Raw genomic sequence first — 26,969 nt, 5'->3', positions numbered from 1 at the left:
CTTCCTAAGTGTTTTAAAAATAAAACTATTTTGATTCAGATAGCAAAGAACTGTGAGATGTTCTCTGCTTTCAGGAATGGCTCCCTGAGTTTGAAATGTAACAGCTGTAAAGCCTCAGAGACACACAGTTAAAATGTGTTTCAAACTGACTTGCAGTATTAAATGTACACTATTTATTTTAGAAAATGTGCGTAGGCATACTAAGTTAAAAATATCTTCAGAGTGGGCATCTATTCTAAGTAAAAATCTTAATATATTTTCTACAAGTATGTTTATATGTTGATAACATAAATGCATGCACACACACACACAATAGCTGTTTATATGTAGGTAAAAGAGAAAAGGTTAAGAGAGAAAACATATAAGGAAAATAATTCAGGTTTAAACATTTTTGTAAAGTCACAATTCATGCTACACAAAGTTTTGAAATAAATTCATTATAATGTCAAGCTAATTTGCTATGTTTTACAATGATATTGTCGCAATAATGCTACACTTGGTTTACTAAAAATTAAATTACCTGAACTTTTTGAGTATGAGTAGTTGGAATTTTCCATTTCTTAGCCTTTACTAGATGAAAGATAGTTTTAATATTTGTAAAATACAGGTATATAAATATACATAAAAAATAGTTAATAGCTAGAATGTGGGTTGAGTCAGTATCCTAAGGTCTAAATCCCAATTCTAATATATAACTTATTAACTGTATAACTTTAAGTATGTTGCTTAATGTTTGTAGACTCACTTTTCAAATATGTACAAAGGAGCTAATAGTAATACTTATATCATATTACTGGTTATTCTGAGAATTGATTTAAATACATATGTAATATACTTAAAAGTACCTTACTTATACTAATTACTCAATAATAATCTATTATTATTAATCTATATTAACATGACTGTGTGATTTTATATGACCATAAAAAGAGTCTCAAAGGATTTGTCTATGGTTTTTAATATAGGTTGTTTTTTATAAGACAGCTGGGTGCTGCGAAAGAGGGTGGGACAAGGAAGTCCGAGCCAAACAAAAGAGAAAATAGACCAAAAGTTCTGCCCAGGTGACATATGATATCCAAGTAAACTGGAATTTCAAATAAATAAGATACAATACTTTAGTATCATCTGCCCAATGTAATATTGGGGCATACATATAATAAAAATGTGTTTTTGTTTGTCTGAAATTTATATTTAACTAGACATCCTGTATTTATTTTAAATTGATTTTTACTAAGTCAGGCAATCTTGTACCAACCCTAAAGAAAAATCATATAGCATATGTGATATAATCTGATTTATGTAAACTAACTCATCTTTATTTGAGCATTTTGTGTACAAATATAAATTAGATTATTTAAGCATATTTTTAATCTATAGGAATTTGTATATTATAAAGAAAAATATAAAATATATATACTACAGGATATATAGCATGATTCTCTCACATTACAATCAGGCAAACACAAATTCATTATGTATATATAAAAATATATACACATATACATATATATATATATACACATACACATACATTTTTTAAAAAGAAAATAGGTTATAGAAGAGGAACTATTCTGTTCAGTGCAAAATCCATTTATAAAATAAATCTCAGAATTGAAGTTGCATTAGCTTACACAATGTGTAACCGAGAAGAATTGTGTTAATTTTGATATTCCCTAAATTCCATCATTCAAATCTGGTAATATGGTGTTTAATAGATGCTGGATCTGAAACATACAATCAAATTTTTATATCTCAATATGAGAATTTGATTATGTAAGCATAGTGGATTTAGTGTGATACCTACGTTGATCTAACCCCCACTTCTTCTTCCCATTTAAAGAAGTATAGGCTAACACAGTGTCACGATTTGGGCTTCTTATTAAACTCAGGAATTAGCAAAGGAAAATTAATTCACTTAATTAGCTGCAGGTGAATACCTAAGAATTTTATGTATGCATCATATATTCAAAATTATTATCTGAAATCCTCTGAGACCGACTTCAGGCAAAGCTGGAGACAAAGCTGATTTGGTGATGAATCAACTACAGCAATTTTAGGAGAAATTCAGAAATTATTCTGACATTAGTCATTAATTAAATTTTTATTTTTGAAAATGATGAGGACCTTCAATTGCTTCCATGTAACCATCAACTCTTTGGTTACTAAATTCTAACTGTGCCAATGACTCATAATTTCTGTTATTTTCTGTATTTTTCTTCACTTTAATACATAAGTTTAACACAGAGGAAGTAAAAATCTACTTTATATAATATTTGACTGCCGTCATTAATACTTTCCAGTAGGACTGCTATAAGTTTATAACATTAAGGTAATTGTTCTAATTGTATCAGCAACTTTAACTGTTAGTTGGTGTTTCTTCTTGGTGCAGTTACATGGAAAAGTAATAGCAGATAATCAAAATAATTAAAATGGGTGATGTAATTGTTGAAGGATAGAAATTAGTCTTCAGAATTTTAAGCAAGGCTTAATTTATGTTCTAAGATACTTTTTAAAAAGTCTTTTATATTAATATTCACAGAGAAGGAAAGAAAGGGTTGTTTTTCTGTCTCATTATTAAAGATAGAAAGTATCCTAGTTTGCACACACAAAGATGAAACTAGTGACCCATAATAAGTAAAGCACAAGGTATGAATCATTTTTCCAAAGCAGTCATCATTTTAGAGATGTAATCTCACATTTTAATTTAGTTGCTATTGCAGTTAATGATACACAGCAGTGGTGGCTTATTGAGGTGGGAAGTCAATCTGTGGTCACTTAAACGGAACAGAGCTAACTATAAGATCTATAACTATGACCTCATTAATACCCTGCGCTAATCAATTAAGTTAACTAAATTCAAAAAAGATGTAATTATCAGTATCACCAATGTGTTAACAAAACCGGTTCCTATTTGCTGAATGTTTCCAATGTTTTCTGAGATAGTAAGAAGCATCTGTCTGCCAAAAAAGAGTCAGTTTAAACATTTATAAATCATTTGTACAATTACTTTGCCTATAAGATAACCTCTAACTTGTTAATCTTAATGTTTCTTATTTTAACATTGTTGGGACATTTGTAATGGGAAACTGGGATCTATTTATGCTATAAAAAATATATTCTCAATAAATCCATGTACTTTACCACAGATTTCCTGTCTTTTCTAACTTTAATTTCTTGGCCTACTCAGTGCTCTTTTGGTTTCAATATACAAAAACCCATTCAAGTTTCAAAATAAATGAACAAAAAGGATGAGATTAGAGAGAAAGTTTATTTTAAGGTCAGCAAGATCTCACAGAATCAAAGAACTAAAATAGGAAAGCTTCATGTTCTGGCAGCACAAAGTCAGAAACATGGGCTCATCTCCTTATTCCCCTGACTCTGCAGTTTATCTATACTTCTCTTTTCCAGCAGTTCTGCTTCCTTCTGTGAGGGTTTCTATATTTCCTTAGCTCATTTCAAAATTTTCCATCATGATGATTTTTAAGAAAATTAAAGTGTGAGATAGCTCCACTCTTCAAATAAAAAGAGTTTTAGCTGGGCTCATGGTAGTGACTTTGGTGTTCGCCTGCCCTAGACCTTTTAGTATGACAAGATAGATTAATCACGCGGTCTCTGGGGCTGTGAATAGAAGCAGATCTAGACCACCACCACCACTGTCCCCTTACAGAGCGGTGGACTGAATTGCAGAAAATTATGGGGAAAGTGGTAGTAATCAAACTTGAGAAAGTCTGGCACTACAACTTTTTGGCCATTTTAGAAATTTGATTTTCATCCTAAAATCAAAGACGGAATTTATTCTTAACTCAAATACTATATTTGTGCTTTGAAAATGCTTTGAAACTGCAAGGTGGAGAATGGATTTGAAAGGGATTTATAGTAAATTGAGACTGATAAAGAACTTCACTTCAGACAAGGGTTACCAATGGTATGGGCTAGGGTGGCAACAGAAGAAATGAAGGATAATGGGAAAATTTCAAAGCAATTTGGAGCCCAAGTCCAAGGACAAATGACAAATTAGAGGAGGCAAAGGAGGGCAGTGAGGGGGAGGGATGTGTCTTGTTTCTGGTTTTAGTTGGATGAATGGTATTATTCTAAAAAACACAGATGCTTGAAGTTACGCACTGAATCTTAAACTCTATTTAAAACCCCTATTGGGTATTGCCTAACACAGTTCTATATCCTCAGAAATCACATTATGACTCAAAATTCACTAATAATTTTTTGGGTTTTGTTTTTTGTTTTTTGTTTTTAGATGAGGTTTTACTCTGTCATCCACACTGTAGTGCAGTGGCAAGATCATGGCTCACCTCAGCCTTGACCACCCAGGCTCAGGTGATTCTTCCACCTTACTCTACTGAGTAGCTGGGACTACAAGCATGTGGCCTGGTTAATTTTTGTATTTTTAGTAGAGATAGTGTTTCACCAGGTTCCCCAGGCTGGTCTCAAACTCCTAGGCTCAAGACATCCACCCACCTCAGCTTCCCAAAGTGCAAGGATTACAGGCATGAGCCATCACGCATGGACAGAATTTTTAAGATTAATAATTTTTTTAAGTCACCAATAATGTATAAGGAATTAGGAGTTTTGAATTTTTATGTAATTGTTACTTGACATTTAATAACTGTACATATTTTTTGAGATATAGAGTGATATTTTAGTACATATATACAATGGGTAATGATTAAATCAGAGGAATTAGCATACTTATCACCTCAAACATTTATTATTTCTTTGTGTTGTGAACATTCAAAAATCTTCTTTTCTAACTTTTTGAATATGCACACTAAACTATGGTTAACCATATTTACCATACGGTACTACAGAACAATAAAACTTATTCCTATTACGTAGCCGTAAGTTTGTATCCATTAACCAATCTTTTCCTGTTCTTCTCTCCCAGCTATACTTCCCAGCCTCTAATAATCACAATTTTACTCTCTACTCCCACTCATATTTTATTTTCCTCCCATATGTGAGTGAGAACCTGCGGTATTTCTATGCCTGACTTATTTCACTTAACATAATGTCCTCCAGCCTCACCTGCATTGACAGTATTTCGTTCCTTTTTACGGCTGAATAGTATTCCATTGTGTATACATTCCACATTTTTTAATCCATTTGTCTGTTGATGGACACTTAGATTGATTACGTATTTTAGCTATTGTGAATAGAGCTGCAATGAACTTCTGGGTGTGCAGGTATCTCTTCAATATATTGATTTCCTTCCATTTGGATAAATACCCAGTAGTGAGATTGCTGGATCATATGGTAGTTCTATTTTTAGTTTTTGTAAAAATCTCTATACTGTTTTCCATAATGCTTATAGTAATTTATATTACCCCCAACAGTGTAGAAGAGTTCCCTTTTTTCAGTACCCTCATCAGCATTGGTTGTTTTTTGTCTTTTTGATGATAGCCTTTCTAACTAGGGTAAGATGATACTTCATTGTGATTTTTATCGAAACTTTGAAAATCTTAAGATTGCTAAGAAGGAGTATGGTAGACTAAATAATGGTCCCCAAGAGATATCCACACCCCAAACTCTGAAACCTGTAATTGTTACCTTAAATGACAAACAAGAGCTTTGCAGATGCAATTATCAAGAGATGGGGATATTATCCTGAATTTTTCCAATAGGACCTAAATGTAATTACAAGTATCTTTATAAAAGGGAGGCAGAGGAAGATTTGGCAGATAGAATCGAAGGCAATGTGACAACAGAGGCTGAAAGAGAGATGTGGCCACAAGCCAATGAATGCCAGCAGCTGCCAGAACCTAGAAGAGGCAAGTGATGGATATGGATTCTCCCCAGGGGGAATGTGGTCCTGCTGGCTCTATTTTTCCAGGCAACACTGATTTTGGATTTTTGGTTTCCAGAACAGACAGAATAAATTTCCCTTACTTTAAGCTACTAAGTTTGTGATAATTTGTTATAGTAGCCATAGGAAACTAATGAAAGCAGCTTTTTGAAAATTGCTTTTTTACTTAATATCCATACCCATGACATAAGTATCTTCTGATACAGATTAAAAATGTTTAATTCAAATGAGAATATTTTGTTTCACTGAAGTATCTCTGTAATTCTCCTACACAATACAGCCAAAATACAGGCAATACAGGCACCTCAGACATAATTAAGTATCAGAAAACTGCAGATATATATTTTGTAGGATTTAAAGGCCTTACTGCAATATTAGCATCAAGTTGAAATTCAAATAGCATGTTTGTCGGTAAATAAAGTGAATAAATATCCTTGATTTTTTTGTAATGCATACTAGTTTATTAAAATAGCTTATATAGTTTAATCTAAACTCAGCTTTGGCAACCACTTGATTAATTAACTATACCCTTCTACCAGCATTACTAGCATAGACCCAGCTACAACACACCAATCTTATAAGCAGTGTCCTCAGAACTGTAATTTTAAAGTTCTACTTTATTGTTTTAGATTTCTTTTAAGGAAGATAATGGTATTGGAAACCCATTTTCTTTTTTTTTTTTTTTTTCTTTTTTTGTGAGATGCAGTCTCGCTATGTTCCCCAGGCTGACGTGCAGTGGCATGATCTCAGCTCACTGCTAGTTTGCCTCCCAGGTTCAAGCGATTCTCAAGACTCCAACCTCCTGAGTAGTTGGGACTACAGGCGCACCCCACCGCACTCAGCTAATTTTTATTTTTTTGTATTTTTTATAGAGATGGGATTTCACCATATGGTCCAGGCTGGTCTCAAACTCCTGACCTCAAGTGATCAGTCCGCCTGGGCCTCCCAAAGTGCTGGAATTACAGGTGTGAGCTTCCATGCCCAGCCTGGAAACCCATTTTCAATTATTTTTAGACTATTCAAATGTTAGACTATTCAATTATTTTTAGACCTAGCATGAGCATGAGTCAAACATAAATTATAAATATAAAATGGTACCTAGAATACTCTATGTAACTTAATTTGTGGGTAACAAGTAGATAATTAAGACTTAATAAATTTTCAAGTATTACCTTACCAAACAATAGAAGAAAATGGTGAGTATATCATACACAGATAACTGAAGGTAAGAAAATAGTTGCCCCTGCTAATCTGATATGTATATTTATAAGGAATACTTTTTAAAGGAATTTTTCTCAACATGAATTCTGTGTAAGAAGCAAGTAATCATACAGAACAATTTCAGAAAACATTATTCCACAGCATAGGTCTCAAGAGATGTTTATAAGCTGATAAATGACCTAAAACTAATGGAAGTATTGATGATAACAAAATCAAGTATAAAATTTAAGCAGGGATTTCTTATCTTGTGTTTTCAATCATTTTTCCTAAGTTAATAATTAAATGGAGAGCATATTTCTTTCTTAATATTACATTGGTGATTGCATTTCACTCTTATTGCACCCCAGAGATGATAGAATGGCTCTGTAGGTGTGCCCAAACTAAAACTACTAGTGTTGGTTAACAATGGCACATATGTTACAAAATTCTAATATATTATAAATTGCTTTTTGCAATTCTGAGATAGCCCAATGTATTTTATTAATCAGACATCCAGACATTTAATGCTTTAGCTACTCAAAATAGTTTCAAAGTGAATGATCAATACAATCTCTTCATTAAAATTACGTATCTCTTCAGGAGGAAGTTTGAAATTTATATCAACATGAGAAGTTAAAGAGAAACAGTTTCTTTGTTTAAAAAGATTAGCAATCTTCCCCAACAGGCAAATATACAGCCATTTCCACCACCAAAATTTCAACACATGCTTAACCACTCTGATACTTTAGTTATTTACTCTCTTCTCCATTGACTATGCTACCTGTGGGTAAGTCTTCTATTTCAAATGTTTGGTTCCCATGTTTCATGCTGGTTTTCTTAAAAAACTTTAAATGACTGATGATTCTAGATTTTCTCTTCATATTTTTAAATAGACTAGATTGAATAGTGCTGCCAACTGGAGAGTTGTCTAAACAGGGCATTAAACAACACTGTTCCCTATCATTCCCCCAGAACAAAGTCAGTGCCTTGTACATGAGGAGTACTATGCAAATAATAAATTAATAATTAAAAAATGAATAAATAAAATACAAATACAGATTTTAGAATCAAAAGCAATCATGTTTATGCATAAAGAAAATAGTGAGTAAGATTTTTGGATGTTACTTAGTATATAAAATAGAAACTATAAAATTATTGAGATAAATAATGCACAAAAGCGGAGGGAGGAAGTCTGTCTAAAGGAAAAACGGATTTCTAAAAATACAGAAAAGGAAGATCAGAGGGAGATATAATTTCCAATAATTTTCCGAAGAGAAAACACTAATGAGGGTTAAAAATTTTCCCAAAACTGTCTATATGATGGAAAAGAAAACTCAAAGGCTTACAGTGGCAGCTCAAAGACATAAGTCTTTAGCACATATTAGCCATTTTTTATACACAAAGTCAACCTGGATGCAATGATTGTAAAGCGGGCCACTATTGAACAATGTCTTTGAGCCCTTCCATCATATTCCAGAGATGTGATAAAGATAAGTGCATAATATGCTCATTTGCCCAAATTTAGTACAAAAGAGACAGGGAGTGATCTAACTAAGGTTACTTTAGTTATGATAATATATTCAAAAGTAATGAATTTCATATCTATGAAGTAATAATTAGCTTCATTGAGTGGGTTGAAAAGTAAGGCACCAACATGTATTTTTATTAGAGCACATCTGTTTTGTGATAGAATAGATAGTGCAGAGGAAAAGGAATTATTATTACTGGGTTTTTTGTCATCCTGGCACTCCTACTGACTTGCTAGATGATATTGTGAGGCCACTTGAACTCTCAAGATTACATTTTTCTCATATTTATGCTAGGAGGAATGCACTTATATTAAATAATTTTTAAGATATTTTCTATGAATAAGGAAGAATTATTTTTAACTTGTAATTCAGGTATGAACCCTCTAATATTTTCTGATCATCTATTTATCTCATTTCACTATAAGATAAAGAGTCACATATTATCATCGCTTTCCTTATTTTATCATCACACTAGGTTAAAAATAGCTTTATTTTCCAGTAACCATATTATCACTTGTGATTGCCAGAATGATAGGACTGTAGAATGATGCAAGTCTTTTAGTTTTCTTAAGGCATGACATAAATAAATATATTTTATCTATAGTTCACTTGAGCTCAACAAATTGTTTTTACCATTTACCACTTAAAAGTCTTAAGTATACCAGATTATTAATGGATTAATAACTCAAGGTTGCCTACGGTTGCCTACTATTGAGGACAATATGGAAACATATATAAGCAAGATTGGAAAATGAAGTGTCATAAGATGCAAGAAGAGCATGAAATGGAGATATGTCTCATGAAGCTGATTTTATTTGAGAGAGGTCTTAAACACTGGGCTTATTTCAACGGATGGCTCTAAATAAAAATGAATTGCCATGGAGAGAAAACCGCTTGTGCAAAGGCATTGGAATGGAAAAGCACAGATTGCATTTAAGGAGCGGTTTATTGGGTAGTTTAACTGAGGAAGGGGTTTGAAAAGATTTTTTAGGACTCTTTTCTATAAATATTGCAGACTATTCTAAGACACCTGCATATAATTTTCTATACTTTATTATAATTAATTTAGAACTTACCCAACAATAGTAAAACGGAAAGGTACATTTCATAGAGAGAAATTATCCTAATAAAGGACCCTCACAATGTGAAAAATGCTTGATGGTCGTTTTTGTCCATGTCCTGTGGATAAACTGAAACACATAATCATGTTCCATTCATCTGGTAGGGTTAGCTGATAATTGTGGTTTTCAAATAACTCAGTTCTAATGTTAATAGTTGCTCAAATATTCTATATTAGTATTTCCCAGGGTGAGTTCCATGGAACACTTTATATAAATGATGCACTAAGGATAACCTTTTTTATAATAAATATCTTGATATATACAGTATCTTAAAATTCCAAGAAAGAAAAATTAAAAATAACTAAAATGTATTAAACATTAACTACATATTAAGGTACCATGCTAAGAACTTAACATGAGTTTTATTTGTTAATTCTCACAGCCACATGTTTTTTGTAGGCACTATTATTATTCTTGTTTTACAGGATAGGAAATTGTGAATTGGTAACTGGCAGCATGATGCCAGGAACCAGGATGTTTCATTCCAATATCCTTGTGATTCCTAGCTTTATTGGTCAGAAAACTCTTCTTGGGGGGATCATTTCTGACGAAAAGTGGTAAAACGCTGTGTGCTTCTCTTTCATGATAGCATAGCTTACCAAATACTTGTGACAAAAATCCAGAGGGAACTAGTCACGTTGGCTTATTTTATTAATTTTCATGATGTCTTTATATTAGATAACCAAATCAAAACCAATTAATAAATCTAAAAAAAAAAACAGCTTTAGGTATTTTATCTAAAATGTAATTTTCAGTTTCTCAAATAGGCAACAAATTTGCATATTTTTTTTTTCAGGAATTTACTTGGCATATAGTTTAGTTAGACAAAGAAATATATCCTCCTGGCAAGAGTTATGATGAGCACCCTGCAGACTTGAAGTAGGCAATTGAACACAGACAGGAATCGTATTTCCGTAAACTTCTTCTGTACTTTACACTAGAGGTACTGCATTTACATGACCGTATTTAAAAATAATTTCCAATGAATTTAAAAGAAAAATAATTTGGAATGTTATTTACTCATAATTATAAGAGTGACTTCTATATCTTTATGGAGTTAAGAAGAAGTGAAAAACAAAGTTTCACTGGAGACTATTTGTTTTCTTTTCCTTTTTTTTTTTTTTTTAATGAAGTTCCGAGACTGGGAAAAAGAAAAGAAGACATAGCCTGACTTCTCCTCCTTCACTATTTTTTAAAGTTTTATTTTATTTAGCTGACCCATAATAAGCTACATATTTATGGGGTAAATATTTATGGAGTAATGTCAATATATGAATGCATTTTGTAATGATCAAATCAGGACAATTGGTAAATTCTTCACCTAAATATTTATTATTTCTTCATGGTGAGAACATTCAAAGTCCTCTCAACTCACTATTTTGAAACATACAATATGTTCTTATTAACGATAGTCACCCTTCTTTTGCAATTGATATGGTTTTAATACATGTCCCCAACCAAATCTCTTGTTGCATTGTAATCCCCAATATTGGAGGTGCAGCCTGGTGGGAGGTGCTTGGATCATGAGGGCAGATCTGTCATGAATGGCTTGGGCCATCCCCTTGGTGATAAGCTCTCACACTGAGTACACACAAGATTTGGTCATTTAAAAGTTTGTGGCATCTCCCACAAACCCCCACTCTCTCTCTCTCATGCTTCTAGTTTTGCCATGTGATGCACCTGCTCTCACTTCACCTTTCACTATGAGTAAAACTCCCTGAGGCCTCCCCAGAAGCCATGCAATGACAGTGCCATGACTGAGCATCCTACAGATCTGTGAGCCAATTAAACCTCTTTTCTTTATACATTTTCCAGTCTTATGCATAATATTGGTACTGAGTAGATGGGCATTACTATAACGATACCCAAAAATGTGAAAGCAACTTTGGAACTTGGAAATGGGCAGAAGTTGAAAGATTTTAGAGGGCTCAGAAGCCAGAAAGATGAGGGAAAATTTGGAACTTCTTAGAAACTGGTTAAACAATTGTGATCAAAATACTGATAGTGATATAGACAGTGAAGTCTAGGCTAAGGAAGTATCAGATGGAAATGATGAACTTATTGGAAACCAGAGTACAGGTCACATGTGTTATGCCTTACCAAAGAACTTGGCTCCATTCTGTTTATGCCATAGGGATCTATGATGCAGGAGCAAATAAATGACTTAAAGTTGGAATTTACATTTAAACAGGATGCAGAGTATTAAGGCTTAGAAAAATTGCAGGCTGGTCATATATTTAAAAAAAAAAAATTGGGGAGAAAAATTTAAGTAGTCTGGTAAGCAACCACCTCCTAGAGATATTTGTATAACTACAAGGGAGCCAAGTACTAATATTCAAGACAATGGGAAGAAGATCTTGAAGGCATTTCAGAGATCTCTCAGACAGCCCCTCCTATCACAGGCCCTGAGGCCTACAAGGACTGAACAGTTTTGTGGGCCAGTCCTGGGGTCCCACTCTCTCTGCAGCCTTGGGACAGTGTTCCTCCATCCTGGCTACTCTGCCTCCAGTCTCTGCTCAAAGAGTCCCAGGTATAACTTAGGCTTCTATATCAGAGGATACAAGCTGTAAGCCTTGGTGGCTTCCACATGATGCTAAGTCTGTGGGAGCACATAGTGTAAGAGTTAAGGAGGTTTGTCAGCCTCCATCTAGATTTCAGAGGATATATGAAAAAGCATGGGTGCAAGGCAGAAGCTTGCTGCATGGGTGCAGCCTCCACAGAGATCCTCAACTAGGGAAGTGTAGAGGGGAAATGTGGGGTTTGAGGTCCCAAACAGAGTCCCCACTGGGGCACTCCACCTAGTGGAGCTGTGGGAAGGGGTCCACTATCCTCCAGACCCGAGAAATGGTAGATCCACTGGCAACTTGCACACTGCATCTGGAAAAAAATAAAGGCACACTTAACTCCACCCCATGAAAGCAGCAACAGAAGCTGAACCCTGAGAAGCCACAGGGGTGGAGCTGCCCAAGGTCTTGGGATCTGATCCCTTGCACCAGTATGCCCAGGATGTGGGACACGAAGGCAAATGAGATTATTCTGGAGTTTTAATATTTAATGACTACTGAATACCTCTGTGTTTTGAACCTTAATGCGGCCTATAGCCTTTTTCTTTTGGTTGATTACTCCCTTTTGGAACAGGAATGTTTACCCAATTCCTGTATCCCCATTCTATCTTGAAAATAAGTTATTTGTAATTTTTCAGGCTTATAGGTGAAAGGGACTTGCCTTGTCTCAGATGAGCCTTTGAATGCTTGAGTTAACACTGGAATGAGTTAAGACTTTGAGAGACTGTTGGGGTAGTATGACTGTATTTTGCAATGTGAGACAGAATGACATTTGGGGAGTCAGGAGTGAAATTACATGGTTTGAATATAGGTTTACACCAAATCTTATGTTGAATTGTAATCCCACTGTTGGAGGTGGGGTCCAATGGGAGGTGTTTGGATCGTCAGGGTAGATTCCTCATGAATGCCTTGGGCTATCCCCTTGATGGTAAGTGAATTCTTGCTCTGAGTTCACACAATAAAGGGTCACTGAAATTGTGTGGCACCTCTCTACCTTTCTCTCTCGTTCTTGCTTTCACCATGTGATGTACCTGCTCCCAATTCACCTCCCACAATGAACAAAAGCTCCCTGAGACCTCGTCAGAAGTCAAGCAATGTCGACACCATGCTTGTACAGCCTACAGAACCATGAGCCACTTAAACCTCATTTCGTAATAAATTATCCAGTCTCAGGTATTTCTTTAGAGCAGTTGCAAGAACAGCCTAATACAGCAATCAAATGCCAAAACTTATTTCTCCTAATGGTAACTTTGTCATTTGAGACTCTTTATGTGCTCTATGTTTTTTAGTACTCTTCTGGATTAAATATAATCTTAATGTGACAATTGTGTATTTTATGTTCATCTGATGCAAATTAATCTTATTTCCTTGCCATCAATTATTTTGGAGCCTTAATATGTAATGACTGCTCTGCTGTGTTGCAAACTCTCTTGAGGCCTGCAGCCCTTTTCTTTTGGCTCAACAGAAGTACTACATATGGAAAGACTACAATTCTTAGTGTTTGTTTTACTTAGTCTGGGCCATATCACTGAGATCTGACCAATGGGATGTGCTTGGAAATTATGTATACATTCATACATTTCATAAAGCATCCTAACTGAGCCTCTACACTTTATCTTAATTCATCTGTCAGACAGCTGAGTGCAGAGAATACCTGGAGGGCACATCAGGATGAGAGCCACAGGATTGAAAAATTCTGGGGCCCTGTTTAAGTACTTTAAATAGAATTTCTCAGTGGAGCCTCCAAACTCAAATGGGACTGTGAGAAATAAAATTCCATTCGAGCTGCTGAGATTTGAGGGTTGTTTGTTGTAGAGGCTAACACAATGTACGATGCTGTCTTTTTCTGTTTTATTTATTTAAAACAAAAGCATATATGTGAATCTGCCAATGAAGTCTCCTAATCTATTTACAAATATTAAATCACTTAATGCTTACTACAACCCCATAATATAAGTAGTATTATTATCCAAATTATACAAAGGAGAAAACAGAAACACATGTTCATTCGGCCAGTAAGTAACAAAGCCAAGTTCCACTCTAGGCACTCTGGCTTCAGAGCTTCTGATCTTAAATTCCAGCTATACTACCTGAATTTAATTAACTATTCTTTTAAAGATTTCACAGGTTTTTTTGGGTGGGAGCTACTTTGTGTCTTTCTATGTTTCTGAGTATTTTAGCAGTTTTATAGCTGGCTAATTATGGAGAGACCAGAAAAGACACTGGCCTGAGTCTTACATTTAAGAATGACCTCAAATGTGACCTAATTAAATTTGAAATCACTGTGCTTTGTGTGTCTTATGATTGAATTAGTTAAATGTCAAATATTTAAATATCTGTAGCCCTATTTTCACACTTCTTCACGCTCATTCAAATTACTAGGCAGCATTAATATTTGGAAGTGGCCCAGCCAAGCTCTTATTCTCTGAAAAGTCCTGTTTTGCACCACTCACTGATGAATACCTAAGAAAAACAATTGTCCATTCTATGAAGCTCAAAATGAATTCAACAGACTATTTCACTGAGTATCTAAAAGCTTGTAGATCCTTAAGGAGCATTCCATGGTGCCACTAGGTAAGTGTCTGACAAAGCTGCAGTAGGCAGAGATAAGGAGAATAGAGAAGCTGAATATGTTCATTTACTTGTACTGAAATGAACTTAGAAACCTTTTATGTTCATCTAATCCTGGAAAAAATTACATAGATCAATCTTTTCTATATCCTGTAAGAAATTGTTAGGTCACATCTAATTAGAAGTTGTGTTATTGACAAAGGAGATATTGGCTAGAGCATCTGTGCCACCTCTGGCTTATTTAGCAGCGAGTCATGGGATCTGTAACTTTCACTTGGCTCTACTGAAAAGAAAGAAAGGAAAGATCTGTGGCTAATGAAATGTCAAAAATGTAACATCTCTAAGGGTTTGGCTCACCCCTTCAGAGTGCATCAGAGGGTCAGCACCAAGCTTCAAGTTAAATCCCTTCACAAACTGAGATTTTTGGGTTGTGAAAAACATTTTTTTTTTTTTTTTGCTTCATCTTTCTGTCAGTTATTTTTTTTCTGCCTTCTAAAACTAAAATTGTTTCTTGCTTTAAAGAATAATTGTATCCACGGGATTTGAGATTACCATGAATGGATTGTATGGAGTGCTGTCATTTTGTAAGTGGCATGCTCACGCAACTTTTTTCAGATTGCCAATGTGTTCCATGTGTTCCTGAGTGGTGCTATGGAAATTGTATGTGCCTATGTTTATTTTTGCCTGTTACATCTATTAACTTGAATTATCCAAATTATTCTTTTGTATACAGTACTACCTCTAATTTACACTCCATTTATTATTTTATCTGTTATCTAAAAAGATGTTATCAGAGAGAATAATAAATTGAGTTAGCATCTCTTAAAAATATGTTTTAGGTGGCATAACAAAAGAGACCAAAGAATGAGGCTGAATGGTTAGAATTTGAGTTTCAGAACTTTTTTCTAATATATGGATAAAAAATTGATGACCCTTAGAAGTGTTTGGGCCTTAGTTTTCTCATCTGTTAAACCAAGATAAGAATTTCAGTGAAAGTATTATTATAATGTAAATAAATTGATAGCATATTTGAAAGCACTTACACACTAAAGTTTAGCACAAAGGTTAGTTGTTTGTTTTTTTTAATTTACTATTTTTATAAGAGTAAATAAATGAAAAAAGGCCATATGGACTGTTATAGTCAAATTCAGTCATTATTATGAAACATGTCCCAGTTTGGCATTTTTATAGGAAAGCATACTCATGTTTTAAAATGCTCTTACCACATATACATTCATATACTATTGATTGAATGTATATGTCATGGCAGAAGAGATATTCAGTGTCTTTTATAAAATTTTACTCAATTGTCTATACTAATCTAAAGAAAACATTAAGATGACAAATAAAGGTCTAAGAAAATATTCGTGCCATTGTTTAACTTTGAACATAGAAATTTGAAATTTGGGGAAAAAAACTATTTCCTTGAGAATTGGATGCATGATATGTAGCATCCATTTAAAATATAACTTCATCACCGACTCAGGCAACTTCATATTGTATTCCAATATCAGGTTCAAAAACACCTATTTAGAGTAAATTGATTTCTTAACATTTTTTTAATGATAGAAAATTTTTTTACTAAATTTATTTGGTATCCATTGTATTCACATTTTCTTGATTTGAGGAGTGTGTTCCACACTACTAATTATATTTACTGTAATACAGATATACCATAGCTCAAAATGTAGAAAAACTCAACATGTTAAATGGCCGCAGTATTTTTGTTAAAAACCAAAATCTCTTTCAACAGGTACATAGTCTGATATCTATATATGTCAAAGTTTTTTGAAAAAATGAAAATGTCTAGAAGTAAAATGAAAAGGACGGAAAGAGACCATATGATATAATAAAAGTTAATTTAAAATTTTGAAATTAGCCAAATTGTAAAATAAGGGCATAATGGTCGCTAGCTCCATATTTTCCTGTTTCACAAAATAATCAAATTGCCATTTAAAAATTTATATCATTCTATGACTTTTCTTTTGACTGATGTGAACTGTTATTAATGCTATGTTTTAAAAATCAGCAGGTATTTTTTGTGTCTATTTAAGCTTTTATACTTTTGAGTATGATTTATTATGTTTAGGACTTCATGTTGTTTCTAAAAGAATGTCTTTGCTTTTGAATTTCCCAATGAAAAAGAAACATGATATTATAAACCTAATTTTTCTGAAAGTCATAACGTTAAAACTATCATAAAATATACACTATTTTTATGTGGACAAACTATATTCTGAAAATACATGCTACCTTCAGAGTTTTCTAAAAAACAACCATAGAATATTCATGTGAAAAATTTAATTTTTTTTTTTTTTTTTTTTGAGACAAAGTCTCACTTTTGTCACCCAGTCTGGACTGCAGTGGTATGATCTCAGCTCACTGCAACCTCTGCCTCCTGGGTTCAAGTGATTCTCCTGCTTCAACCTCCCCAGTAGCTGGGATTACAGGCATGCACCACCACACCCAGCTAATTTTTGTGTTTTTAATAGAGATGGGGTTTCAACATGTTGGCCAGGTTGGTCTCGATCTTCTAACCTCAAGTGATCCACCCACCTCGGCCTCCCAAAGTGCTGGGATTACAGGCATGAGCCACTGCAACCAACCCAAAATTTAACTTGTTATTGTTTAAGTATGTTAACTATATTTGCTCTGTTGATACATTAGGAATTCAGTGTTGAGGGTTGTTTTGTTTTGTTTTGCTTTGCTCTCACAGACTATAGGTATTAGCTCATTCTTGTATTGCTATAAAGAACTACCTGAGACTGGGTAATTTATAAAGAAAAGAAGTTTAATTGACTCAGTTCCTCAGGCTATATAGGAAGCTGAGAGGCGTCAGGAAACTTACAATCATGGCAGAAGGTGAAGGTGAAGCAGGCCCATCTTACACGGCTGGAGAAGAAGGAAAAGAGAGAAGGGGGAGGTGCTACACACTTTTGAATAACCATATCTGGAGAGAACTAACTCAGTATCATGAAAACAGCAACAGGGAAATCCACTCCTATGATTCAATCACCTCCCACCAGGCCCCTTCTTCAACATGGAGGATTACAATTTAACATGAGATTTGGGCAGGGACATGAATCCAAACCAGATCACCGTAGATCTTATTTAACTTTTGAATCAGTTACATGTAACAATGACCATAGAGTCAAGCAATAATTGAGGAAGTTTCTCCAGAAGCTTATAAAATTATAGCTGTCTCTTCAAGCACTGAGGGGTGGCTGGTTAAGCAGGTTATGATCTTTCCAGGGTGATATTGGAGGTTGTTTAAATTGCAATTACAGTTTATAGTGCAGCTGTTAAAATCCACCAAACCAAATTTTCAGAATGACCTTTTCCATTTATCTAAGGAATTTTGCCAAATGTTTAATTTGTAGGCATCTCACTTGGGCACTATTACAAAAATACACCTTTAAATGAATTATCTCATCTTTAGCATTCACACACAATAATGAATATTATTTATTGTGAATAATTATTCATTACTGTGAATATTATAGGTGACCTATAGTTTCAGTGGCGTTAACTCTGTTTTACATAGGAGATGCTGTCAGACATGTAACTTTAATTTAAATAATATGCAATAATTACTAGCCCTCCGGAAAGGAAGAGTATATTTAGAATTTTTAAAATGTTTCTTAAAGTTACCTCATCAATATTAAGAATTCAGTTTTGGAAATCTGTCACATTGGAAAAAGCATTAAAACAGCAATGTCAGTGCACTTATCTAAGCCATGTAAATGTCAAGTAACATAGGAACATAATGCATTGTCTCTTTAATAATTTGTATTTAGCCACATCTATATTAATTTATATTAATCCAAGAAATAAACATCATATATATATTTATTTTTCCTTCATTTAAACAAAGTTACAATTAGCCAAATGGGAGAACACTGTTTAAAAATTGATTTAGCTATGGCTTGTCTTGCTATCAAAATGGGTTAGTTCTAAATTACACTAAGCAAATTGAACACTGTTTAAAACATGATTGATTTAATTAGCTACACCTCTTTTAGAGGTCAGGAAACATTGATGAATACCTGGAGGGCTCAACCCTACTACTCTTCTTATCAGTAAAATGGTCTTCTCCGTGTCAGAAGTGTTCAACCAAGTCTGTTGAATAAATATATGTGTTTTTGCTAGCTACACTGACAGAATATTTAAATAATAAAATTTTAAGTATAAAATCAAACATCAGATAGAACCAACTCCAGACAATACTTTCAAACTTCTGTAGAACATGCCATATAAATGTAAAGGTTGAGCCGGTATATTTTGTTGTGGTTGGAAATGAAGGCTCAGAGGGCATCAGTTGGACTCTAGGCCAGAGTAATTCCTATGAGATCTTGGAAAAATTACTTAACCATTCTAAGCTGGTTTCCTCATCTGAAAGTTGTGAAAAATAAATTTACTTGCCTGCTAAAGTTTTTGGTAGGATAATAGCAAATAATGAGGAATAAGCTCTCAGTACAAAGCCTGGCAAATTGCAAATACTCCAGAAACGATAGGTATTATTATAGGTAAAAAAAAAAGTTAATGCAATAACCCAATATTCCTTCAAACAACAACTCAAACACACACCCTAGTTTGACTGCTTAAAGGAACATATGTGTCCAGTATCCATGCAGATAATCTAAATATCACAATGCCTATTTAGGATATTCTAATTTCCTTAGCTCCAGGGTCAAGCGTCTGAGGGCCAGGAAGTGGGGCCTCCGGAAGAAAGTAAGAGACACATATAGAAGATAAGTAAAAGCGAAGTGAAAAGAAATAGAAAATAATGACACACAACCTACTAGGCCCCAGGCAGTAGCCTCAAATTTTGTTTGCCTTACCCTAGTTAATGTTCAAACCCAGAGTTAGATTAAACTATTATGATTCCCTTTTACAAATCAGGAAACTAGATTATAAACAAGCCAATTCCATTACCTGTAGTGAATCATCAGTAAGGGAGATGGGACTTCACCCCAGGTTCGTCTGCTCCTGAGTGGACCCATACTCTTTATGTTAAATTATATGGTCTCTTGTTAACAGAATTTCAGGCATGTATTTGGACAGACTGTATTGCAAAATAACAATCGGGATCATTAGACTGAGAAGGGAGTCTCATCTAAGTAACTGAAGGGGAGAAGGTGGGAAATACTGCTTCAGTGGATCACTGAGGCAAGGAAGCCTCAGTAGTTGAAAGGTTATTGGGGCCTTGCACATGAACTTCATTTGCATTCCCCGCTCTAACAGTTCCTCTTGATGTAACATTGTTCTGGGACTTTCACCTCTCAAAATCTTGGTTAGTTTATTTTTAAAATGGAAATAGTAAGACAGCTTTGAGGACTAAGTAAAATAATACATTTAAAGCATTTAACATCAATTCTAATAAATACCGAGGTGGTTATTTTGTTGTTGTTACTGTTGTCATCGTTACATTGTTTAAAAAGCCAGGGTAGTCCATGCACTGAAAGCTAAAACACATGATGGTAAAGAGGAAGAAAAAAATCAATCCCACTCTGAACAGAGATGTAATAGAAATATGCATGGTAAGATGTAGACATGACCAGCTGCAATTCAGCCATGCATGTCAGGTATCATAAAGCTAGTGAAATTAATATACATAAACACATATTGAAAATAACCTCTTAAAAATAAAGAAAGCAATTTTGACTCTAATAAGATGTTCATAGTATTTGGATATTTGGCTAAAATAACTTCACTGTCTCCTGAATACTGAAGTGAAAAATTCAGTACTGTACTCCTTTATTCTTAATGTCCTGCTGTCACAGCTTTGTGCAGTGATTAGTTACAGTCACCTTGAAACATTAAAGGACAACAATTGCAGAAATTATTTATATAACAAGAGGCCTTTCATGTTCTAATTTATACTTTATACATAGCAGTACTCTTAATAAGTTGCATTTAGTTGTATGTCAGAACCACTGTCAGGTGAAGAGAATATAAACAAGATTATTTTGACATTTTGTAGAGACGACATTATATCAAGAGGAATTTGGAGCTAAGTCCATGGAGTAAGGGAATCAGAGAAAATGGGGATTAGCATCGAAATCATCACTGCTATTCTCCCCCTGAAGGAGAGCACATAGTCATCCCCTTGTCCTATTGCTGTCTTGAAATCTGAACAGAAGACCTTCAGAAGCACTTCATTCAGTGATGTAGACAGCCAGAAGACTTCTTGGGAAGCCACGTAAGTCTGGAAAGGTTACTGGTTTCAAAAGACAAGTAAAGTGGATGATATAAAATTAGCAGTCAAAAGGTTCTGAGTCCTGGGGTCATATAGACCAGCATTTCAATTCTAGCCTGCCACTTAAAAGCTCCATGTTTTTATATGAGTTAATTAGTCTCTCTAAGCTTCAACTCTACATTTGTAAATGACTTTAGTAATAGCAATGTAAAATTATCTGATTCAGAATTAATTTATATTATAATATTGTAATTGATAATTCAGTCTAAATGTCCTTCACATGTGTCCAGATTTAATTTATTTAGCTTATAAAAACTGATTCGCTGTAATTAGATTATAAAAACTTCAGGTAGTATTGTTATTTAACATTATGTATATTCCATAGAAACTATTCAGCATATATTAGGTATTCCAAAAGCTACAAGATGAGAACATTATACTTCTACTAATTCAATACATGGAGCTTATAAATAAAATAATTCTCTTGTGAAAGTTGTTTTAATACCAGTCAAATAGCTAATAATTTTATTATTCAGTTTGTTCTATTTTGGTAAGTACGAGAAAAATAAAATCTTGCTTATTTGACTTTTTAAAAACTCAGACTACATTATCTTATACAAATGAAAAAAATGTAGAGGGTAACTTCAAACCCTAGTAGATTTTAGTGCTATATATGAAGCAAAAAATACCAAAATTATTATACACTGGAACACTCTGGTAATATTCCTCCCAGTTTTACTCAAGACATTGTTTGGCAATGGAGTAGTGAAGGTGATTTATTTTAGATTTCTATTTTATTTTCTGATATGGCCTTTACTGAAATTTTCCCTAGTATTTCCATCTTTATGAAAATTCTTCTTCCTCTCAGGAAAGCTATGAAGAAATTGCTATTTGTCATGTAAAATCCTTTTGTTACTTAACTCTATTGTCTATGAAAAAAAATTCTGCATGCAACCTAAAATTTAAAACTGAATTTTTACAACAGAGAGGAGCCTTGGCAGTGAAACAGATATGAAAATATAGTATTGACAATTACTAATTCTTGGGAAAAACAGAAAGATCCAATCCCAGAACACAGAGATCTTTTATAGCTACATACAAATGGAGAGGAGAAAGAGAGAAAATATGTTCATTCCCCAAACTGAAGACAAGGATGAGGAAGTATTGTGACTTAACTCTCATTTGCAGCATTTCTACCTCAAAGCATCATCACATATCACGAGTTCATATTCTGCAACAGTAATGATGCAGTTTCAAATATAACAGTACAGGAAAGTGAACCATATGAAAAACCAGCAGGAAATTGTTGTGCCGAAAAATAACTTCCTTTAGGAAAAAGACTTAATAGGTATCGCAATGTGCATAAAAACGAGTTATTTAGACATAGGGAAATTGACATTTCAGTCATTTCAGCTCTTTGTAGCTTGGACACGAATATAATCTCAAATACGAATTGAGTTCATATAGCACCTTGCATAATCATATGTTGAGATATATGATTAAACTAATTCCATGTACCAAATCATATGGTGAGCCAAATGTATTTTAAAACATTTTCACCTATTTTGACATGCATGTGGTCTGAATATATGCAGAAAACTATTAGATGTGTGTCTTGTGTTATAGTATCAAACATTTAAAGGAGAAAGGGAAAAAATAATATTCACCTTTTTTCCTACTTTTTCAACATGCTATGAATAGAGTTTGCCTCTCACTTAACTTTAACACAAAATAAACAAGAAGACACTCCAGGATTTTTAAATCAACTTTATGGAAATACAATACATTTCAACTATTTAAGTTATTTAGTAGTGTATATTTGGTTTGTTTCCAGTTTTGAGCTATTGTGATTACAACGGCTATGTACATTTCTGTACACATTGTATTGACATATGTTTTTATTATTTTTGATACATCTCTGGGAGTCAAATGGTTGTACCTTTAGGTAGGTATACATTTAAAATTTTAGGTTACTGCTAAATAGCTTGCCAAAATTATTATATCATTTTACTTTCTGCTAACAGGGTATGAGATTCCCAGTTACTCCAAGTCCTCATAAACATTTTGTATTATCAGCCTCTTTACTTTCCTCTTTACTTTCTCATGTATGTGGAACAGTATCTCATTGTGCTTTTTAATCTGTAATTCTGATGACTAATGCTGTTGAGTATTTTTTCACATGCTCATTGGACATTTATATTCTTTTGTGAAGTATCTGCTAAACGGTTTGCCCATTTTCAAATGTTTGCCTTCTTCCTATTGAGCTGTAACAAGACTATCTTCTGGATGCAAGCCCTTTGTCAGATTTATCATATTAAATATTTTCTCCTCTTTTGTGACTTGCCTTTTGATTTTCTTTACAGCCATTCCAAAGAACAAATATTTTTAATTTGAATACAGTCTAATTTCTGAGGTAAATTTGAAACAGTTGAAAATTATGTTTCTTAAAGCTGTCTAAATATGTAGATATTCTGGTTTCTCATTCAAATGTGAGTTTATCCTGTTCAGATTTTTATAACACTTTTTTCCTTCCACCATTTCCAGCCTGGTTAGTTATATTTTACCTCACCAGGCCAAGAGAACACAAAATTCTGTTAGCAGCCAACACTCAGATGACTAATGAATTCACAAACTTCCTACAAAAGCAATAAAGGAAGGTAAAGTAAAATGGACTGTTTCATTTTTTTAAGGCTTTTGCCCATTTGATTAGGCCCAGAAATTGGTTGAATGGGTGAAAATAGTCAGAAACAGGACCACTTAAAGCATGGCAGAAAGAGAACGCTGTAGCCATAGCAAGTATCATAATTTGAAGCAAATAAAATTAAATCAATCCAAAAAAAAAAAGAGCAAGTATGAATAAATAGCACAAAATGATAGATGAAAAAGAAAAAGTACACCAAATGCCCACCTTGAGTGAGGAAATATTTTGCATGGTTTCACATAAAGTACCTCAATCTGAAAAAGTCTACATATACATCATCAATTCTATCACAAAGTGCATAGTTATAAAACATAACAAGATATAAGAGGGTCCAAGTGGACTAACATGTTAATCATGAAAAATGAAATATAATATTGAAAGTCTAGCAACAGATAATATTCTCTTGATGCAATTAAATGAAACACATATCAAAAAAGTCAGCTAAATAAAAACTTTCATTTTTTGCAGAATGAAAAATAGCAAAATTAAAATATAAGAAAATTACTATTGAGATAGACCACCACCATGAACGACACCATAACTATCCGCACTAGAAAGTTCATGACCAACCGACTACTTCAGAGGAAACAAATGGTCATTGATGTCCTTCACCCCGGGAAGGCAACAGTGCCTAAGACAGAAATTCGGGAAAAACTAGCCAAAATGTACAAGATCACACCGAGAGTCATCTTTGTATTTGGATTCAGAACTCATTTTGGTGGTGGAAAGACAACTGGCTTTGGCATGATTTATGACACCTGTATTATGCAAAGAAAAATGAACCCAAACTTAGACTTGCAAGACATGGCCTGTATGAGAAGAAAAAGACCTCAAGAAAGCAATGAAAGGAACACAAGAACAGAATGAAGAAAGTCAGGGGGACTGCAAAAGCCAATGTTGGTGCTTGCAAAAAACCGAAGGAGTAAAGGTGCTGCAATGATGTTATCTGTGCCCATTGTGGATTTTTCACAAGAAGATTAATAAATTAAAAACTTTCATGTGATAGAAAAAATAAAATTACTATCATTAAATCTATTAAATTCTAATATAATAAAGTTAATAAGTATAATGAATTAAAAAACTAATTATCTTATATAGGTATAAAGTGGCAAGACATGAAATAAACATACATATAATTACATATGCAATAAAAATCATGGAAATTAAAATAAAACTGGTTTATAATATAACTTGACCATCCCTAATTCAAAAATTCAAAATCCAAAATGCTCCAAAATCTGAAATTTTTGAGAGCTGACATTTTACTACAAGTGGAAAATTCTAAACCTTACCTCATGTGATGGGTCACAGTCAAAATACAGCAAAAACTTTGTTTTATGGACAAAGGATTGAAAATATTACATTAAATTACCTGCAGGCTCTGTGTATAAATCACATAGGAAACACAAATGAATTTCATGTTTAGACTTGGGCCCCATCTCCCAGATATCTCATTATATACATTTGAACATAACAAAATCTGAAAACGCCCATCTGTCGTCAGTAGAGACTAGCATTGAGTCCCAAATATGGCACGATGTACTGGGGTAATATGTCAGTTACCTGGTGGTAGGTTGATTACATTGGACTGGTCTCCTCATGGAAGAGGCAGCAGTTGGTTCTTATTGTAATGGATACTTACTTTCTATATGGATTTCCTTCCCTGCATGCAGTGCTTCTACCAGAACTACCATTTGTGGATTTACAAAATGCCTTTTCAACCATCATAGTATTATCTCACACAGCTATGCTTTCATTAAGGAACTCACTTCACATCAAATGAAGTATAACAATAGGCCATATGGTATTGACATGGAGCAACCATGCTTCCTTAAAGCAAAAAAAAAAAAAACATTTAAAGGGCTTAAAGGTAGAGGGCAGTTTACTGCTTATAGACTAGGAATCCCAGAGTTTACAGAAGAGGAATTTGGGTAGTAACTAGGGAAAGTAGAATAGCATTATAGCTTATTATGAAGATAGTATGAGATAATATAAATTGTCCTAGAGTCTTGCTTATTAATCGGAGAGGTAAACAGTGATGAAAGGAAAGATGCATTTAGTCTTAATGGTGTGTTAGAGAAGAGAGATCCTTAAGTCAAACAGGATTTACTTGTTTTACAGTGTTTCTCACACTCCACAGCAACTTCAAACAAACAAACAAACAACCCAATTCTGAATAGCGCCTTTCCTCCCAAAACTTATAATTATTCAGGTTAAGGCAAAAGACTTGATGTATTTTTAAAGTTCCCCATGTGATTCTAACGTAAAGCTATTGTTGAAACTTCTCATTCATTGTCTAGAAATGAGTCCCAGTAATGGCAACCTGGAATTTATGTTTTTACTTGTCAGCTGGTGGAGGCAGGGTGCAGAAGGACAGTCAGTAAAATGAATTAAAACATGATCCCTGTGTGTCTTCTCTAGAGAGAAGAAGGAGTATTCTATAATTCTAAGCAAGCTCAGTAAGGATTTGAAACAAAGAAGCAAATAACATGTTTGTCAGTGGGTTTTCTCATTTGAATTTTCCCAGAGTTGGTATGCTTAACAACCTCACAATAATTCTAGGCCAATACTCCCTTCTGAGCCTTAATCATTTGTGTCTTAGTTGGTGGAAGATTAGTCAATGAAATAACCTGGCTCTTCAAAGATTTTGAGATCACCAGATACAATTAGAACAAAATGTAGGTCACATTAGAGAACATATATTTGGGAATGAAAAAAAGAAATGCAATATATTGAGATTCAATGGAATGCTTAGTGATATTTGTGGTAGCAAAGTATCACTAGAGACGTGCATAATTAAATTTTTGTTGTCCCTACCAGTTATGTGACATTAAGGATCTGGTAGTATATTATCTCCAAAAGTAAAATTGGAACCTCCAGATACTTGAAAAAGTTACATAGAATAAAATTATAGAGAAATTTGATGCTTACAGATAAAAGAATTGCTTTTGCCGGTTACATTATTATAAGTGCTTAAAAGGGACATTGATTCTTAAGTAAATATATGTCATTTTCAGTCATAAACTTAAGATTTTAAGTTAGGGAACAAATAGTCACGCAGATTGATTTATCAAAAAAAAATAGGTGTCAATGATTTAACAAAATACAATTATAAAATAAAATTAAATGAATAAAACAAACAAAAAAAATAAAGTCATCCTATTTTCTTCGGAGCTCAGATTATGTAAAGACAAACCTAACCAATAAGAGTTGAGGTAAGCAGTACTGCTTACATTCAAACTAACTTTTCCAGTCAATGAGCTCAG

General features: G+C 33.7%; 1 pseudogene across 1 annotated transcript; it reads left to right on the top strand.

The window, feature by feature from the left end:
• Positions 1-24,216: 24,216 nt before the first annotated feature.
• On the top strand, positions 24,217-24,629 carry LOC111544519 (annotated as a pseudogene). Its single transcript, XR_002732186.2, has one exon. The product of XR_002732186.2 is annotated as a 40S ribosomal protein S24 pseudogene (transcript).
• The last annotated feature ends 2,340 nt before the right edge of the window (positions 24,630-26,969 follow it).

This window comes from Piliocolobus tephrosceles, chromosome 4 (genome assembly GCF_002776525.5).
Source record: "Piliocolobus tephrosceles isolate RC106 chromosome 4, ASM277652v3, whole genome shotgun sequence".
NCBI classification, from domain to species: domain Eukaryota; kingdom Metazoa; phylum Chordata; class Mammalia; order Primates; family Cercopithecidae; genus Piliocolobus; species Piliocolobus tephrosceles.
The sequence above is the reverse complement of the archived record's forward strand: the minus strand, read 5'-3'. Positions and strand labels throughout refer to the sequence as shown.